The following is a 7,500-nucleotide window of genomic DNA, read 5'->3' on the forward strand; positions in this document are numbered from 1 at the left end:
AAATCTGCTCGTTAAACTCAACGTCTTCCTTCCTTCCTTCTCTAGCTGATGAATTGAAATAGGATGCCCCCCCCCCCTTTGCAGCAAGCTCTCCCTTCTTCGTCCCGCCTTGAGGATGTTTTGAGGCACAGCGGGAGAGAAGCTCCCCTCCCGCCTCTCTCTCAGCCTTTTCCCGTCACCATCAGTAGCTTCACTCTTTCCCCTGGGTCCGTGAGAAGGCTTCCCTTACCTCTTCCCGTGGGGAAAGCAGAGCCAAGGCACAACGCGGCTGGGCTCGCCCTTAGCCGTAACCACCAGCAATCTGGAGGAATGACTGCTAAAACTAGAGAGTGACTCGAGTAAGTGAGTGAAGCGGCATCCAAAAGGCACAATAAGCACTGCTGCCCCCTAGTGGTCAGGGGCCAGTCTAACTGGTCAGGAGGGGATAATGGACCGACGAGGACCCCGCTCTTCGGCAGCAGCAGCAGCGATGCCACTAAAGCCCCCCGGCGGGGGGGGGGGGGGCTCGCCTTGAATCCCAGCTCTGGCCGCGTTGCTCACCGAGGGGCCTTGGGCCAGTCTGCGGGTATTGAAAGTGGTGGAGCGGGGCCACGCTCGCCCAAAAGAGATTTGTCGGCGCTGGGTGGGCCCAACCTGGACCAGGTCCTTAACTCAGAATGGCGGTGGCGGCCTCGTGCCAGCAGTCACATTGGCCCTGCTTTCGCCCCGGGCCAGAAGAGAAGGGCCGCTGGGAGGCCTCCATGCCGGGTGTCCGGGGCGGGGGGGGGGGGGGCTGGGGAAGGATGAGTGAAGGAGACCCCCCCCCTCCCACCGCTGAAGAGTGGACCTGGGTGGACCCCCCCGCACACCTGAGGGAGGGGTTAGGAGGGGGGGCTTGCTTTCTGTAGTGTCCTCCCCCCAGTGATCTCTCCTCCGCCCCTTGACCCTCACGACCACCACCACCCTGTGAAGGGGGCTGGGCCGAGGGAGCTTGTTTGGCAGAGTGGGGGTTCGAACCCGAGTCTCCCAGCTTCTAGGCTGAAGCTCTCCCTCGCCCGCCACTGCTCCCAAGTGGGTGCCGCTGAGGGTCTCCCCCCCTCCCCAGTGGGCTCTCCTGGAAGCCGCTTCAGAGACTCCGGCTGGTGCAGGACTCTGGCGCAGCGCAGCTACTTCCAGGCGCTGGGTGGAGGGCCCCACTCACCCACCCCCTGTTGCAGCCAGGCCAAGGGCTGCCCACCCCTCACTCCGACAGCCCCCCTGCCTGGCCTGGGCGGGCCCTCGGGGCTCCTCTGCTCGCTGTAGCCGGCCAGGGGGGAAGGAGAAACCGCTGGGACGGATCTGGGCCCGGCTTCCCACCCCCGGCGCTGTGAGCGGAGGGCTCCAGCAGAGCAGAGCAGAAGCACCAGGCGGCGGCAGGCGGGGCTCCTTCGCAGGCAGCCAGCGCGTGAAGCCGGGCCTTGCGCCAAGGCGCAGCTCTGGCTCGCTCCTCCTCGAGTGCACAGCGGATGTTCCCCGGCCTTCTTCAGCTCCCTCGCAGGGCAGCGGGCCAGAGCCGCCTCACCCCCCCCCCGCGGCCGCTCAGCTGTCTGTGGCCCAGAAGAAAGCCAACTGCTCCCCCCCCCCCGCACCACCACGCGGGCCTTCTGAGCCTTTCCAGACGCTGCGGCGTGTTTGGCACCCGTCCGGCAGCTGTGGCGGAGCGCGCAGCTTCTCTCCTCCCTCCCTCCGCCCCGCCGGCTGCTTCTGTCAGGCTGGAACTGGAGTCTTCCCAGGATGGCAGAATCCCTTCAGCCCCGGCTGGGAACACGCGATTCTCATTGACCCGGGCCAGCCGGATGCCTGCTTGTCTAAGGCAGGCGCGGTCCACGTTGGGGGAGGGCTGCCCTTCTGAAATGCGGAACAAAGTTGGAGGCCAGCAAAGTTGTATTCGAAGGTATAAGCTTCTGTCTGCAACCAGGGCACCCACCCCCACAGTGCGAGCACAAGGAAGCTGATACCCAGAATAAGCTGTAAGACCATGTTAGTCTTAAAGGTGCCGCTGTATCATCGAATCATAGAGTTGGAAGGGACCTCCAAGGTCGTCTAGTCCAACCCCTGCACAATTACCACAATTACAACAATCAGCATTGCTGTCAGATGGCCATCGAACCTCTGTTTGAAAACCTCCAAGGAAGGAGAGCCCACCACCTCCCAAGGAGGAAGCCTGTTCCACTGAGGAATCGCTCTAACGGTCAGGAAGTTCTTCCTCATGTTGAGATGGAAACTCTTTTGATTTAATTTCCACCCACTGGTTCTGGTCCTACCTTCTGGTGCCACAGAAAACAATTCCACACCCTCCTCTATATGACAACCCTTCAAGGACTTGAAGATGGTGATCCTATCACCTCTCAGCCGCCTCCTCTCCAGGCTAAACATGCCCAGCTCCTTCAACCTTTCCTCATAGGACTTGGTCTCCAGACCCCTCACCATCTTCGTTGCCCTCCTCTGGACCCGTTCCAGCTTGTCTATATCCTTCTTAAAATGTGGTGCCCAAAACTGAACACAAGACTCCAGGTGAGGTCTTACCAGAGCAGAGTAAAGCGATACCATCACATCACGTGATCTGGACACTATACTTCTGTTGATACAGCCAAAAACTGCATTGGCCTTTTTAGCCACCGCATCACACTGTTGACTCATGTTCAGCGTATGATCCACTAAGACCCCTGGATCCTTTTCGCACATCCTGTCTTACTCTTGCCTCGGGGTCTGACACATACTGCTGCTAAGACAACTCTCCTTCATGGTATAAATGACACACTGGATTTACCCCCGTTAACAATCATTTTATTTGTTTTAACCCAGTTCTCCAGCACTGGACTCAGGCGTTGTTCTGCTGCTTCAGAGTTCAGACTCAGTAGATCTGCTTGTGCGGCGGTGTGAGTGAGTGAGGGAGCCTCTGACTGAAAGGGGCCGGTGCAGAGAAGACCACGCATCTGATCTGCAAAGGTTGCCGCCTGCAAGAACCCAGTGCTGGCTCAGGTGCCTCTCCTGGCCAAGGCGAGGCAGAAACGCGGCTCGTGCGGCTGGCCAGCTCTGCCGCCTGCCCTGGGATCGACCTCCTGGAGGTCTGCTCTGCACCTGGGTCGGGAAGAGGGAATCCCGGGTCCCGAGCGGAGAAGTCAAGGGAGGGCAGCTCTTGCGTTTTTGCAGGTTCCCTCCCTGGCACTGTTTGTTCGCGCGCGCTGCCGCCTCGGCTCTCTGAAGGGGACAGACGGGTAGCGGAGCCTGCCCGGGTTTGCCGCCAGAGCGCGGCGAGGAGGAGACGCGGAATCAGCGGGTGTCGCGATGCTTCGGTTGGGAGATCAGCCCCTCGGGGGTGGGCTGCAGCTAAGCGATGCCCCTTCGTCTGCGACTCTCTCGGCTTGCCTCGCAGGAGGCTTCGAGGCCTCAGAGGAAGCTGGAGGCTGACAGAGGAGCCGGACAGGAAGCTTCCCCGGGATTGTTTGGGAGCCTTTGCAGTTCTCAGCAAACCCGCCCTGCGTTAGAAAGCAAAGCTGCTGCCTGAAAAGCGAAGACATTCGCTTCGCTGCTGCATTCGCGCAACAGCCGCGCTGCCCCCATAAGCACATTGCCGGGGCGCTGGAGGGTGGGAGGGGGGCATTGCCAAGGACCGCAACTTCCCGAGACAGCTGCTCGCCCCTGTGCTGGGTTGCCAGGCCAGCCTCTGGCTGACTGAACCACCGCTCGGACTCCCCCTGGGCGCTCAGCCACTGGCAGGGGGGATCCCAAGGGCGCTTGTGCCGGCCACATGAAGGGGGCGCGCTTGCCCTCCGTGCCCCTCCTCGGGTCTGCAGGCGCAGGGGCGGCCTTGATGGGAGGGAGAGGGAGAGGGGGGAGCAGCCGGCAGCAGCTGGGCAAGCAGCCACCCCGCAAAGAAGCGGCGGGGCGAGGCAGATCCAGGAGCAAAGGCCTTAAGCCCCCCCCGCCCCCCTCCGGGAGATGTAGCTGCTGCTTCTCCCTTGCAAGCGGGAGGAGGCCTCGAGCAGCAGGGGGGACTGGGGAGGGGTCCGCTGAAGACGAGGAGGGGCAGATGGTCTGTAGGGCCGTCCTCCGGGCAGTGTGTGGGGGGGGGGGGCGGCAGGGGGCTCTCTGCCCTCCTCAGAGGCGTCTGGGGGGAGTTCCGAGGACTCGTCGTTCGCCGGGGCTGCCACGCGGGCCGCTTCTGCCGCTGGGGGGAAGGGGGGGTTGGACTGGGTGGTCTTTCGGCCCCTCCTCCTCGCAGCTCTCCGACCCGGCGCTCCTCCAGCGTCCCGCTTGCACCTCCTGCGCAAGAGGGAGAGGCTCCGGATTAAAGCCCCCCCCCAGAAGCGGAGGTGGCGGGTCCAGGCGGCCTCCCCTCCCAGATCAAAGGCAGGCGGGAGACAAAACCTCCCCTCCCCTCCCCCGGCCTGTTTTGTGCCGCCAAGGCTAAGCCGATTAGGGCGCGGCGGGCGTGTCGGAAGACCTCCTCCTCCTTCCAGGCTCTCTGCTCGGGGGGGGGCTCCTTGGCCCGCCGCAGGTCTGCTCTTGGGCGCTCCCCCTTCCCCGAAATCCCCCGGTCAGAGTCCCGCAGACCCGGAGAGCCTGATCCCCCCCCCCACCGTCGGTCCACTCCTGAGACCCGGGGATGAAGGGGGGGGGGGTGGCATAGCCAGGCGGCCGCCCAGGTGTTCCCCTTCCTGGGCCAAGTCCTCCGGACCCCTCCCCAGCGGCCTTTCTTCCCTCCCAGCCAGGTCAGGAAGGGGGGAGGGGAGGAGGGCGGGAGGAGCGCCGGTTGCCAGGCACGGCACGGGGGGGGGGGCTTCCTTCCCCTCCCCGGATTCAGCTCTCTGTGGATCACTGCTCCGTCCAGCTCCGGCCTGGCCTTGTGCCCCTCGCCAAGTTTCTCCCCACATGTGAAAGGTTGGGGGGGTTCATCCCGCCCCGCTTTTGTCTCCCGGCAGGCAAAGCCCCCCCCCCCCGAAATCAGGGGCTGGAAGACAGCGAGGAAGAGGGGGAGGGGGAGCCCAGCTGGTCTGAAGCATCTGCCCGCCGAGGGCCCTCGTGCGGCCGGCCGGCTTGCTTCCCCCGGTTGCTCAGGCTGGGCGTGTCATGGGGAGGGGAGAGCTGTGGGGCACCGCCGGCCCTGGAACTCTCCCACCCGGAGTCGTGACTCCTCCCCTGCGGGCACCGGTCGGGCTGCTCTTGAAGGTGAAGCTTCCCTGCAGCTACTGACAGGCGCCCCCGCTGGTCAGTCGGCGACCCCTCTTGATCGACACGCCCCAGAAGCTGCGGGAGGCTGCAGCGGAGCCCTGCGGGGCCCACCAGAGCGGGCACTGAGGCTGCCAGGGGCACTGCGGGCTCTTAGGCCCAGGCCTTTCACCGCACCCCCGGGCTGCTGCTGCTGGACTTTAGCAAGCTAGCAACACTTCAGGCTTTGTAGAGTTAACTGTTTTGTTAATCAACAGGAAGTGACATCTGTTCATTGTGACCAGCCTCTTATCTAGAGAGAACATAGGAGAAGCCAACCCAGGTAGGAGGTCCATCAGTGGGGCCAGGACACTAGAAGCCCCCCCCCACTGTGCCCCCCCCCCGCAAGCACCAAGAATACAGAGCATCACTTGCCCCAGACAGGGAGTTCCAACAATATGCTGTGGCTAAGAGCCACTGATGGACCCCTGCTCCATATTTTTATCCAGTCCCCTCTTGAAGCTGGCTATGCTTGCAGTTGTCACCGCCTCCTGTGGCAGTGAATTCCACATGTTAATCACCCTGTGGGTGAAGAAGGACTTCCTTTTATCCGTTCTAACCCGACTGCTCAGCAATTTCATTGAATGCCCACGAGTTCTTGTATTGTGAGAAAGGGAGAAAAGTACTTCTTTCTCTGCTTTCTCCATCCCATGCATAATCTTGTCAACCTCTCTCATGTCACCCCGCAGGCGACGTTTCTCCAAGCTAAAGAGCCCCAAGCGTTTTAACCTTTCTTCATAGGGAAAGTGTTCCCACCCTTTAATCCTTCTAGTTGCCCTTTTCTGGACTTTTCCCAATGCTATAATATCTTTTTTAAGATGCGGTGATCAGAGTTGTACGCAGTACTCCAAATGAGAAAGAGAAAGACCGCCAATGTTTCTAGGATGTCTTAGTAAAATCAACTGGAGATGAGTGGCTGGAAACCAATGTATCGTCTATTCTGCATTTGATATCCTCCCTTCCCGGCTTTGTCTAGGTCTGGAGAGGAGCATCCATTCCTAATATCCTTCTTGAGGAGTCAAGATGTAGAACTGAGTGCCTGTGATTTACATCCCAGTTTACCCTTCCCTTGCTGGTTTTAGTAAAGCAATCTTCCTTTTGAACCCTACACGTGATGGACTCTGCCTCTTTCTGGCTGCCACCCTGCTAAAGAATAGTTTCTCTCGGAACACCCGACAAGAAGGCCCGGAGAGCAGAGGGACATCGTTCGTGTCACCTTTCCACACAGGGTTCCCACTGAGTCCCTTGGATCCTGGAACAAGGAAGAATCCCGAGGAGAAGTCCCAATGAACTGGGGTTGCCAACTTTCGGGTGCCATCTGGAGATTTCCCAGAATTACAACAGATCTCCAGATGGCCAAGATCAGTTCAAGAGAGGATTGGATAAGCAGATGGAGCAGAAGTCCATCTCTTAGCCACAGCATATTGTTGGAACTCTCTGTCTGGGGCAGTAATGCTCTGTCTTCTTGGTGCTTGGGGGAGGGGGGCACAGTGGGAGGGCTTCTAGTGTCCTGACCCCACTGGTGGAGCTCCTGAAGGCACCTGGTATTTTTGGCCACTGGATGGGCCATTGGCCTGATGCAACATGGCTTCTCTTCTGTTCTTATGTCTGGGGCAGTGATGCTCTGTATTCCTGGTGCTGGAGGGGCACAGAGTGTTGGACTGGATGGGCCACTGAACTGATCCAACATGGCTTCTCTTATGTTCTCCGGGAGTCTGGAGACCACCACAGCTGCTTTGGAGGGAGGACATCGTGCTGAGGCGGTCCCTCCCCGAGCCCCACCCCCCAAATCTCCAGGGATTGGCCAAGCTGGAGTTGGCAGCCCTACAGACTAAGAGGAGGGTTCCTGGGCTCCTCTCCTCTCCTTTATCCCCACAGCCCCCGTGTGGCTACCAGGGGGCTCAGCCAGGCCAACTCCGGCTGCAGACCTTCCTGGAGAGGCGGGGCAGTGCCGGGGAGGGAGCCCAGTGGGGCTGTGATGCCGCCCTAGCGGCCCTGCCCAGGGCACCCAGCATCCCCTCGCTCAGCCTCGCCTCGCGGCGATGGACCCATTCTCCGTCCGTGCAGGCAGCGCCTCCGCCCGCCGGGCCTCCTGGGTCCTCTCCAGCGCCCGCTCCAGTGGGAACTCCTCGCGCCCCCCCCCCCGCCCTTTCCATGACCCGCCGGGGCGGGCTCCTCCAGGCCCTTGCCCTCGCCCCCCCACCCGGGGATTCCTCGCCCCCGCCATTGGCTCCAAAGGGGGCACAGCGGGGCGCTGCTCTTGCTGCTGGA

Source organism: Heteronotia binoei, chromosome 6 (assembly GCF_032191835.1).
Source record: "Heteronotia binoei isolate CCM8104 ecotype False Entrance Well chromosome 6, APGP_CSIRO_Hbin_v1, whole genome shotgun sequence".
Taxonomy (NCBI): domain Eukaryota; kingdom Metazoa; phylum Chordata; class Lepidosauria; order Squamata; family Gekkonidae; genus Heteronotia; species Heteronotia binoei.